The following is a 12,916-nucleotide window of genomic DNA, read 5'->3' as shown; positions in this document are numbered from 1 at the left end:
ATGCCCCCTACAAGGGACCAAGCCCAACCCAAGCATGTGCCCTGACCGGGAATCGAACCGTGACCTCCTGATTCATAAATTGATGTTCAAATACTGAACCACACCAGGCGGGCAAGAGATACTTTTTTAAAAAAATTTAATAATTCTTTATTGTTCAGATTATTACAATTGTTCCTCTTTTTTCCCCCCATAGCTCCCCTCCACCAGGTTCCTACCCCACCCTCTGCCCTTACCTCCCGCCGACTGTCCTCATCCCATAGGTGTATGCTTTTTGTCCAGTCTCTTCCCGCACCCCACACTCCCCTTTTCCCTCAAGAATTGTCAGTCCACTCCCTTTCTATGCCCCTGATTCTATTATATTCACCAGTTAATACTGTTCATCAGATTTTTTATTCCCTTGGTTTTTAGATTCAATTGTTGATAAATACATATTTGTTGTTCATGATTTTTATCTTTATCTTTTTCTTCTTCTTCCTATTCTTAAAGAATACCTTTCAGCATTTCATATAATTCTGGTTTGGTGGTGATGAACTCCTTTAACTTTTTCTTATCTGTGAAGCTCTTTATCTGACCTTCAATTCTGAATGATAGCTTTGCTGGGTAAAGTAATCTTGGTTGTAGGTTCTTGCTATTCATCACTTTGAATATTTCTTGCCACTCCCTTCTGGCCTGCATAGTTTCTGTTGAGAAATCAGCTGACAGTCATATGGGTACTCCCTTGTAAGTAACTAACTGTTTTTCTCTTGCTGTTTTCAAGATTCTCTCTTTGTCTTTTGCCCTTGGCATTTTAATTATGATGTGTCTTGGTGTGGTCCCCTTTGGATTCCTCTTGTTTGGGGTTCTGTGTGCTTCCTGAACTCGTAAGTCTATTTCTTTCACCAGGTGGGGGAAGTTTTCTGTCATTATTTCTTCAAATAGGTTTTCAGTATCTTGCTCTCTCTCTTCTTCTGGGACCCCCATAATTCTGATGTTGGTATGCTTGAAGTTGTCCCAGAGGCTTCTTATACTATCTTCAACTTTTTGGATTCTTTTTTCTTTTCCGGTTGAGTGTTTTTTGCTTCTTTGTATTTCAAATTTTTGACTTGGTTCTTGCAATCCTCTAGTCTGCTTTTAGGTCTCTGTATAATATTTTTTATTTCAGTCAGTGTATGCTTAATTTCTAGTTGATCCTTTTTCATATCCTAGAGGGTCTCATTAAATTTATCGGCCTTTTCTAGAACATTCTTGAAAAACCTTATAACTGTGGTTTTGAATTCTATATCCAGTCGTTTACTTTCCTCCATTTCCTTCATTTGTGTCCTGCCTCTTTGTCTCCGCATTTTGGCTGCTTCCCTGAGTTGATGGAGTGGCTTTGTGTGCTAGGTGTCCTATAGGGCCCAGTGGCTCAGCCTCCCCAGTTACCTGAGGTGGACACTCTTGGTGTGCCCCTTTGTAGGCTGTGTGTGAAGTCTTGTTGTAGTTAAGCCTAGATTATTCTTAGTATCACTGGGGGGAGTTGACCTCCAGGCCAATTGGCTGTGAGGATCAGCTGTGTCTCCACTGGGAGAGCTTCTGTGCTCAGCTTGGATGGGGTGGAGTCTCAGGGCTGAGCAGACAGCCTTGGTTTCCTGGCAGCCCTGCCCTACAAGGCCCCTGTGTCTCAGTGTCCCATGGCAATGGCTGCACATATCTCTGAGAGAAGGCTGCCTGAGTTTCGCCCGCTGCCAGACAGTCCAGTTTCTCCCTGAATGAGTCTGGGTACTCAAAGTCTCACCTGAATCTGGATTTCAGTGCAGTCGGGAGGTTTTGTTTCCCTCCAAACGAGGAAGCTAGCCACGCACTTGCTGCCCGTAGTCCGCCGTCTCCAAGCGCTGCGAGTCTCTGAGCACCACAAATCGAATCACCCAGCTGTGTATTCAGCCACCGCCCTTTCCGCACGCAGGGGTCTTTGCACCTGTCCTCCTTTGCACCAGACTAGAGGATTGCAAGACCCAGCTCCTCTGGGTCACAGTGTCCTTTTATCTTTCCTTCTAGTTGTAGAATTTCCACTCAGCCATCTTTCCAGTGGTTCTGGATGATGTCCACTCTGTCTTCCAGTTGCAGTTTTGAAATTGTTGCGTGAGGCAGCAGTATAGGTATTTACCTATGCCGCCATCTTGGTTTCTCTTTCAAGAGATACTTTTAAGAGAATGGAGCCCTAGCCAATTTTGCTCAGTGGATAGAGCATCAGCCTGTGGACTGAAGTATCCCAGGTTAAATTCTGGTCAAGGGCACATACCTGGGTTGTGGGCTCAATCCCCAGTAGGGGGCATTCAGGAGGCAGCCAATCAATGATTCTATCTCATCATTGATGTTTCAATCTCTCTCCCTCTCCTTTCCTCTCTGAAATCAATAAAAATGTATTTTAAAAAATAAGAGAATGAAAACACAAGCCACAGACTTGGAGAAAATGTTGGCAAAACATATATCTGATAAAGAACTTGTATCTAAAATATATCCTATGGTTTCTGTCCCCCCAGATTCATATTTTAAAATACTAAACTCCAAGGTGATGATGTCAGGAGATGGGACCTTTGGGAGGTGGGACCTTTGTGAAGCTGCACTCTCACAAATAGGATTTGTGCCCTAAAAAAGGAGACTTCACAGAGCTCCCTAGACCACTTCCACCATGTGAAAGGATAACAATTTATGAACAGGAATTCTTCACCAAACATGAATCTCCTAGTGCCATGATCCTAGACTTCTACATCTCCAGAACTATGAGAAATAAATTTCTGCTATTTATAAGCCACCCATTCTATGATTTTAATTATAGAAACTCAAACAAACTAAGGCAATATACAAAGAACTTTTAAAGTTCAACGATAAAACAAGCAACTTCAATTTTAAGTGGGAGAAAACTCCAAACAGACATTTCACCAAAGAAGATATAAAAATGGCCAAAAAAAAGCATATGAAATGATGTTCAAAATCATGTCATTAGAGAATTGCAAATTAAAAACAATAATGAGATACCATCACACACTTATAAAAATGGCTAAAATGATAATACCAAATGTTAACAAAGGTGTAGAGCAACAGGAACTCTCATTCATTGCTGGTGGTAATAAAAAATGGTACATCCACATTGTAAAACATCTTGACAGTTATTTAGAAAATTAAATATGGCTATCATATGATTTAGCAATTGTACTTATAGGTATTTATCTAAATAAGTTGAAAACTATGTCCACAAAAAAACACTACATACAAATATGTATAGCTGTTTTATTCATAATTGCCCAAAACTGAAAGCAATATGTCCTTCAATAGATGGATAAACAAGGTGTAGTACATGGATAGAGTAGAATATTATGAGTGACAAAGAAAGGAGCTAGTAAGTCATGAAAATGTATGGAGGAAACTTAAATGTACATTGCTAAGTCAAAGAAGCAAGTTAAAAAGACTACAGCCCTGGCCAGTATTGTTCAGTGGTTGGAGCGTCTGCCCAGCTCACACACTCAGGGGTCTTAGGTTTGATTACCAGTCAAGAGCACATACCTGGGTTGCAAGTTTGATCCCATGCCCCAGTTGAGGCAACCAGTTGATGTGTCTCTCACATCGATGTTCCTCCCTCCCTCCCTCCCACTCTCTAAAAGTCAATGGACTAGGGTAGAGCAGAGGGAGTGGAGTGGGTCAATGGGAAAAAGGGGGACATATGTAATACTTCCAACAATAAAGATAAATTAAAGTTGTTTTTTAATCAATGTAAACATACCCTTGGGTGAGGATTTAAAAAATAGAAAAGACTACATACTATATAATTCCAATTATGGACACAATAAAAAGATGAGTGATTATCAGAAGTTCAATTTGTGGTGAGGATAGGATTAATAGGTAGAGCACAGCATTTTTTAGGACAATGAAACTATTGTGCATGATATTCTAACAGTGAAAACATAATATCATGCATTTGTCAAAATCCTCAGAACTGTAAAAATCTAATATAAACTAAGGATTTTAGTTAATAATAATGTATCAGTATTGGCTAATCAATCACAACAATGTACCATACTAATGCAAGATGTTAATAAAAGAAAGCTGCAGGTGTGGGAAGAGAGGGCATATAGGTACTCTATATATTATCTGAAGAAATCTTCTATAAAACCTAAAACTGCTCTAAAAATAACTTCTATTTTTAAATAGCATCAACAGCCCTGACTGATGTGGCTCCTTGATTAGAGCGCACTGAAGGGTTGAGGATTTGATTTCTGGTCAAGGGCACATACTAGTCCTTGGGTTTCAGGTTTGATCCCCGGAAGGCAACCAAATTGATGTGTGTCTCTTATATCGATGTTTCTCTCTCTCTCCTCTCTCTCTCTCTCTCTCCCCCTCTCTCTCTCTCTTTCTATTCCCCTCTCTCCCTCCCTCCCTTTTTTCTTCCCTCCATTTTCATGCTCCCAATCTCTCTAAAAATATCCTCCAGTGAGGATTTAAAACAAACAAACAAAAAAAGAGCATCAACTTCAAACAAACAAAAAAAGAGCACCAACTTCAATTATTAATATTGAGGCAAAAATGTATGTAATATGTTAGCAAACAAAATCCAACAACACATAAAAATTAGATATCAAAACCAAGTGGAATTTATCCCACATATGTAAAAATGAAATATTATAAATTGCACTAGTGTAATTCATTAAATCAATACCTCTCAGAAGAAAAGTCATAATTCTTTCTACATGTGATAAAAAGGTCCTTCAATAATATTCTACAATAATATTCCAGGTATTTAAAAAAATCAAAATAGGAATTGATGGCTATATCTCTAACCTAGTTAAGTATATATACATTACATTACACTTATATTTGATCATATTTCATATATACACTGTGTGGCCAGATAATTATGATCTCTGAACACACACAGATAGATAGATAGATAGATAGATAGATAGATAGATAGATAGATAGATATATGTTAGAGGCCCAGTGCATGAATTTGTGCATGGGTGGGGTCCAGCCAGCCTGGCCAGGGGGAGGGGACATGCGTGGTTGGCCAGCCTGCCTGCTAGTTGAACTCCTGGTTGAGGGGACAATTTGCATATTAGCCTTTTATTATATAGGATATACACTGAGTGGCCAGATTATCATGCGTTTAGAGATCATAATAATCTGGCCACTCAGTGTATATAAGCATGTTAGGGACACATTTTACTTAATAGGGAAACAATAAAGTTCAGGAACAAGGCTTTCTATTTCTACCACTATTTAACATTGCATTGGAGGAATTATTCAATGCAATCAGAGAAAGAAAAACATATAGACGTATAATAAATTGGAAAAGTACAAAACAGCTCAGTAAGGTATCAGGACAAAATTTATACACAAAAATCAACAATCTTCATATCCATAAACAATAGCAAGTTACTTAAGAAATATAAGATCCTACTTATAAAAAAATAGATAAATTCTTAAAAGTAAACTTATCAAGAAATGTGCAAAAAATTCAAGTATGGAAAAATTTAATGCACTTCTGAAAAATATAAGAGTCGACTTGAGCAACTGGAAAACATTCCTTTGTTTTGAGCATAAGTCTCTTTGACTTAATATCATAATAAAGATGTCAATTTTCTCCAAATGAATAGATAAGTTAATATGATCCAAATAAAATTAGCAACATTTTATGGATACAGATAAATTGGAAAAAACATACATGCAAGAATAGAGAGGAAGCACTTCATACCCATTAAGATAAAGACTATAAAAATAAGTATTAATAAAGATGTGGAGAAATTGGAATCCTTGTGAACTTTGGTAGGAATATAAAATGGTGCAGTGACTATGGAGAAAAATATGGAGGGACCTCAAAAACCGAAGAGGGAATTATCATATGATGCAGCAATTCAATTTCTGGGTATATATCCAAAAGAATTGAAAGCAGGATCGTGACAAGATATTTGTGCACCCATCTTCACAGTAGTACATCTACAATGGCCAAGAGGTGAATTTTCCATCAATACATAAATGAACAGCCGAAACTGGTTTGGCTCAGTGGATAGAGCGTCGGCCTGCGGACTGAAGGGTCCCAGGTTCGATTCCGGTCAAGGGCATGTACCTTGGTTGCGGGCACATCCCCGGTGGGGGTTGTGCAGGAGGCAGCTGATCGATGTTTCTCTATCATCGATGTTTCTAACTCTCTATCCCTCTCTCTTCCTCTCTGTGAAAAATCAATAAAATATATTTTAAAAAAAAATAAAAAATAAATGAACAAACAAAATATGATATATACATATATTAGTCTATGGTATATACAGAGTATTAGTCAGCCTTAAGAAGGAAAATATCCTATCTCATGCTACAACATGGATTAACCTTGAGCATATTATGCTAAGTGAAATACACAAGTCACAAAAAGACAAATACTGTATGATTCCACTTGTTGCTAATATGAGGTACCTAGAGTTCATAGAGACAGCAAGTATAATGGGGGTTGCTAGGGACTAGGTGGGGGTTATTATTTAATAGATATAGAGTTTCACTTTGCATTGATGAAAGAGTTCTGGATCTAGGTACTGGTGATAGTTGCATAACAATGTTAATATACTTAAGACTACTGACTGTAAATTTTAAAAATGATAAATTTTATGTTGTGCATATTTCACCACAATTAAAATATTTTTAAGAAAAAATAAAGAGACCTACCTGGTTTGGCTCAATGGATAGAGCATCAGCCTGCAAACTGAAGGGTCCTGGGTTCGATTCAGGTCAAGGGCACATGCCCAGGTTGTGTATTCAATCCCCAGTAGGGGGCGTGCAGGAGGCAGCCAATCAATGATTCTCTCTCATCATTGATGTTTCTCTTTCTCCCTCTCCCTTCCTCTCTGAAATCAATAAAAATATATTTTAATGAAGAAAAAGAAAAAAAATGATGAGCTGACTTCCAGATTTCCATAGAATAATGCCAGCCACCTAAATTTGATTTTTTCCACCCATCCTAAAAACAAATAAAAAGTAAAGCTAATAAAACCTCCTATGGCTACAACATAATTTGGAGACAGAGAATATTATATCATTTTACATATAAACAGTTAAGTATACATATCCCAGACCAGCAGATCCAGTTTGCCATAGCAGATAACCCAAGATGATGTGGAAAAGTCTAGAGATTAGCCCTGGCCACTGTGGCTCACTTGGTTGGAGCATTCTCCTGTATACTAAAAGGTTGTGGGTTTGATCCTGGTCCCAACCTCTCTCTCTCTCTCTCTCTCTCTCTCTCTCTCTCTAGCCGGAAGCCAATTCCAGCATGTCAGTAGGGCTGAATCATCTGAGAATGGCCAAAGGCATTCCCCCAAACCTGAAAAAGATACATAAATTGATTGCTTATTGCCAGACAGCTCAGGGCATCTTAATCTACATGTTATTGCCTCCTACTGGCTAAATACCTGAACAGCCGTAGGCAATTCATCAATCTGACAATTGATTTGTGTACCAAACCCTGGCCTTTGAAGTGTATATCTCCACCTTGCCCTAGGACAAATTGTGTTAATAAAAAGCAAGGGGTCCTGAGACAAGGAGAACTTAGTTCCTTTAGCTTAGTCTTCTCTGACTCCCTATAATGACTTTTTCAAAATTATGTTTCATCTCTGGACTCTTATTTAGTTATGCACAGCGCCTTCTACAAGTTCCTGAACCCTTCTAGATGCTGGATCAATGCTAGCCAACTAAATTTGATTGTCTCCACCCATCCTAAAAACAAACAAAAAGTAAAGCTAATAAAACCTCCTATGGCTACAACATAATTTGGAGGCAGAGAGTATTATATCATTTTACATATAAACAGCTAAGTATATATATCCCAGACCAGCAGATCCGGTTTCAAAGCCATGCCATAGAAGAGAGCCCAAGATGGTGTAGAAAAGACTAGAGATTAGCCCTGGCCACTGTGGCTCACTTGGTTGGAGAATCCTCCTGTATACCAAAAGGTTGTGGGTTTGATCCTGTTCCCAACCTCTCTCTCTCTCTCTCTCTCTCTCTCTCTCTCTCTCTCTCTCTCTCTCTCTCTCTCTCTGTCTCCTACATAGCAGCAGGGGTCTAGTAAGGATGGAAGACAGATAAAATCAACACCAGAAACAGAAAGCCCCTACTTGAGTGGAGAAATACAGACAATAGATCTGAGACCTGATGGATGAACAGAATTGAACACTAAAAGGACTTCAAAGTGCTTGAGGTTAGAAGTACCAATCTTGGGATGGGAAAGCATCCGATCTATGGAGGAAAGAAGTGACTTGAACAGCTTGATGGTAAAAAGAAAAGAAAGCAGTAAAAATAAAGACTATTACAGAAATAAAAAGACAACTACAAAATCAGAATACATATCAACTTGGGTTCCACCCCCAAAAAAGTGCCTTCTAGTTAGAAAAAAAATGCACTTCATTCTAGCATCCAACTGCCTGCTTCATTTGCAATTGCTGAAACTGGAAAATGAACAGAAAATGGCAGTCATAATATCACATAAAGATAACAAAAAATGAGAATAACTATTTTTAAAACTAACCATGAAACAGGAAAACTGGAACACACACTCCAGCCTGAATTAAATAACCTTAAACAGTCATTTGGTGATATGAAAATATGCTGTAAATAAAATTTTAAAAACCACAAAGATCAAAAACAACAGTTAGTCAAATCAGGAGAAATTGAAGAAAAAGACAAATCGTCTCAGGACAAAACAGGAGTAAATTATAAGATGTCCATGGGGAAGAAATTTTATTTAAAATATGATCACTGAAGAGATCTTACTTAAAATATAATCACTGGTCTTGAGGAAAGATATTAAAATAGCCAGGAAAATGAAAATAAAATCAAGAAAGCAGGAAGAAGGATCACAAAGTGCTAGATACAGAGAAGGTCCAACATATATTATATAGTCCCTGAAGAAGAAAATCAAAATAATGGAACAAATGTAATATTCAAAATTATAATACAAGAAAACTTTCTAGAAATAAAATTTGAAACTACACATTAAAAGAGTCTTCCATGAACCTAGGAAAATTGATATGGAATGGTCAACTCTGAGATATAGCTTAGAAAACCAATTAGATTTTAAAGAAAAATCCTCTAGGCCTTAGACAAAAAGACCAAATCATTTATGAAAGAAAATCAGGTTGGTATCAAGTTCCAACAACAGCCCTGGCCGGTTTGGCTCGGTGGATAGAGCGTCGGCCTGTGGACTGAGGGGTCCCGGGTTCGATTCCAGTCAGGGGCATGTACCTTGGTTGCGGGCGCATCCCCAGTGGGGTGTGTGCGGGGGGGCAGCTGATCGATGTTTCTCTCCCATCGATGCTTCCGACTCTCTATCCCTCTCCTTTCCTCTCTGTAAAAAATCAATAAATATATATATATATATATAAAAAGTTCCAACAACAACATAGAAAGGCAGCAAAAATGGTTTTACTAATCCTCACCTGAGAATATTTTTCCATTGATTTTTTTTTTTTTAGAGAGAGTGTAAAGGAGGAAGGGATGGGGGGAAGGAGAGAGAGAGACAGAGAGAAACATCTATGTGAAAGAGACATATCCACTGGTTGCCTCCTGCACACACCCACAGCAGGGGCAGAGAGCAAACCTGCAACCCAGGTACATGCCGCGGACCAGGAATCAAGCCATGGACCCATCTCTAACCACTGAGTAAAAACCACCCAGGGCAGCAAAAAATGTTTTTAAAAACTCAAGGAAAGTAAATGTGAATCAAGATTTTGCCGTAACCGGTTTGGCTCAGTGGATAGAGCATCAGCCTGCAGACTGAAGGGTTCCAGGTTCAATTCCGGTCAAGGGCATGAACCTTGGTTGCAGGCACATCCCCGGTAGGGGGTGTGCATGAGGCAGCTGATTGATGTTTCTCTCTCATCAATGTTTCTAACTCTCTATCTCTCTCCCTTCCTCTCTGTAAAAAATCAATAAAATATTTTTTTTAAAAAAAGATTTTAAATCCAGGCAATCCATCCTTCAAATTCCAAGGCTATAGAAAATCAGTTTCAAATATGCAAGAAGAACTAGCCCAGAAATAAATCCTCACTTATATGGTCAATTAATCTACGACAAAGAAGGCAAAGATATATAGTGGGATAAAGACAGCCTCTTCAATAAGTGATGGTGGGAAAACTGGAAAGATATAAAAAAGAAAAAGAAATTAAACCACTTTCTTATACCATATAAAAATAAATAAATTCGAGAGAAACCAACTGGTGGCATAGATAAACACCTGAACTTGCTGCTGTGCACAACCACTTCAAAACTACAACTAAAAGACAAAACAGACATCATCCAGAACCACAGGAAGGATGGATAAGTGGAAATTCTACAACTAGAAGGGAAGAGAAAAGCACACTGAGACTTAGAGAAGCTGCAGAAGTAAAGTGCAGAGGTACGGAGGTGCGTGTGTGCACGGAGAGGTTTGGCAACTGGGTACACAGCTGGCTTTTTCAATCCGCAGGGAGACACAAGCTCCTGACTGCTCTGAACTCCAGTTCCGGGCGAGACTCTGGGGATCCAGACTCATACAGGGAGAAACTGGACTGTCTGGCAGTGGGCGGAACTCGAGGGTGGCTTTCTCTCAGAGGTGCTTGCAGCAACTACCAAGGGACACTGAGACCCATGGGCCTCTTAGGGCAGGGCTGACAGGAAGCCATTGCTGTTTGCTCTGCCCTGAGACTCTGCCCCATCGAAGCTGTGCACAGAGGCTTTTGCATATGAATGGCCTGGTCCTTTGAAATCTAAACTTACCTAACAAACTGTAGCTGAGTCAGAAAGACCCAGAATATCCAAAAGAAGGCCAAAGGCCCCACAGCAGCTTGCATTGCTTCACAGCTGGGCCTCATCTGGGCACCTCCAAAACCCAAACAAGGAAGAGGAATCTGCAGATCTCTCCATAGCTCCTGCTGGGTGTCCTCAGGCAGAGGCTAAATTAGCACCTCCTTAGAGATCCAAGAGCCAGTGTACCCAGAGGTCAGAGTAGGACCATCCAGATTACAACTCCTCAGATCCATAAGGGACACACTCAGGGGACAGACTCAGTGAGCACCAAAGCCCCACTGAAGCAAGTCTTGCCCCATAATTGTGTCTCCAGCACAGTAGTTCTTCCAGCGTAGACACAGCTGATCCTCACAACCAATTGGCCTGGAGGTCAATTCCTCCCAGTGATACCAACAACAATCAAGGCTTAACTATAATAAGACTGTGCACAGAGCCCACAAACGGGTACACAAAGAGTGTCCACCTCAGGTAACTAGGGAGGCTGAGCCACTGGGCCCTATAGGACACCTGGCACACAAAGCCACTCTATCAACTCAGGGAAGCAGCCAAAATGTGGAGACAAAGAAACAGGTCACAAATGAAAGAAATGGAGGAAAGCAAACTACTGGATATAGAGTTCAAAACTACGGTTATAAGGTTTTTCAAGAATTTTCTAGAAAAGTCCGATAAGTTTAGTGAGACCCTTAAGGATACAAAAAAGGACCAACTAGAAATTAAGCATACACTGATTGAAATAAAAAATAATATACAGAGATCCAACAGCAGACTAGAGGATCGCAAGAATCAAGTCAAAAATTTGAAATACAAAGAAGCAAAAAACACCCAACCGGAAAAGACAAAAGAATCCAAAAATATGAAGATAGTGTAAGGAGCCTCTGGGACAACTTCAAGCATACCAACATCAGAATTATGGGGGTCCCAGAAGAAGAGAGAGAGCAAGATACTGAAAACCTATTTGAAGAAATAATGACAGAAAACTTTCCTTACCTGGTGAAAGAAATAGACTTATGAATTCAGGAAGCGCACAGAACCCCAAACAAAAGGAATCCAAAGAGGACCACACCAAGACACATCATAATTAAAATGCCAAGAGCAAAAGACAAAGAGAGAATCTTACAAGCAGCAAGAGAAAAACAGTTAGTTACCTACAAGGGAGTACCCATACGACTGTCAGCTGATTTCTCAACAGAAACTATGCAGGCCAGAAGGGAGTGGCAAGAAATATTCAAAGTGATGAATAGCAAGAACCTACAACCAAGAGTTTGAGCAGCGCCATCCACTCGGAGGGTTCGTGACAAATGGCTTCATCCCGGGCCCCCTCGGCCGCCCACCTCTCTGTGCGGTCGAGGAAAGATGGTGGGCCGAAACAGCGCCATCGCCGCTGGCATGTGCGGGGCCGTCTTCATTGGCTACTGCATTTACTTTGACCGCAAGAGACGGAGTGACCCCAACTTCAAGAACCGGCTGCAAGAATGAAGGAAGAAACAAAAGCTTGCCAAGGAGAGAGCTGGACTCTCCAAGTTACCTGACCTTAAAGATGCTGAGGCTGTTCAGAAATTCTTCCTTGAAGAAATACAGCTGGGGGAAGAGTTACTAGCTCAGGGTGAATACGAGAAGGGTGTGGATCACCTGACCAACGTTATCGCAGTGTGTGGCCAGCCACAGCAGCTGCTGCAGGTGTTACAGCAAACTCTCCCGCCACCAGTGTTCCAGATGCTTCTGACTAAGCTGCCAACAATTAGCCAGAGAATTGTAAGTGCTCAGAGCTTGGCTGAGGATGATGTGGAATGAGAAACAAATGGTCAACATAATCTCAATTAAAAATATTTTTAAAATCTTGAAAAAAAAAAAAAAAGAACCTACAACCAAGATTACTCTACCCAGCAAAGCTATCATTCAGAATTCAAGGTCAGATAAAGAGCTTCACAGATCAGAAAAAGCTAAAGGAGTTCAGCACTGCCAAACCAGTATTATATGAAATGCTGAAAGGTATTCTTTAAGAAGAGGAAGAAGAAGAAAAAGATAAAGATAAAAATTATGAACAACAAATACATATCTATCAACAAGTGAATCTAAAAATCAAGTGAATAAAAAATCTGATGAACAGAGGGAAGGTAGGGGAGGGTGGGGTTAAGGGGGAGAG

General features: G+C 39.8%; 1 pseudogene; it reads left to right on the top strand.

Annotated features, from left to right (window-relative positions):
- Positions 1–12,087: 12,087 nt before the first annotated feature.
- LOC129149340 (mitochondrial import receptor subunit TOM20 homolog) lies at positions 12,088–12,615 on the top strand (annotated as a pseudogene).
- The last annotated feature ends 301 nt before the right edge of the window (positions 12,616–12,916 follow it).

This window comes from Eptesicus fuscus, chromosome 6 (assembly GCF_027574615.1).
Source record: "Eptesicus fuscus isolate TK198812 chromosome 6, DD_ASM_mEF_20220401, whole genome shotgun sequence".
NCBI lineage: Eukaryota > Metazoa > Chordata > Mammalia > Chiroptera > Vespertilionidae > Eptesicus > Eptesicus fuscus.
This window is presented reverse-complemented; position numbering and strand designations above follow the sequence as displayed.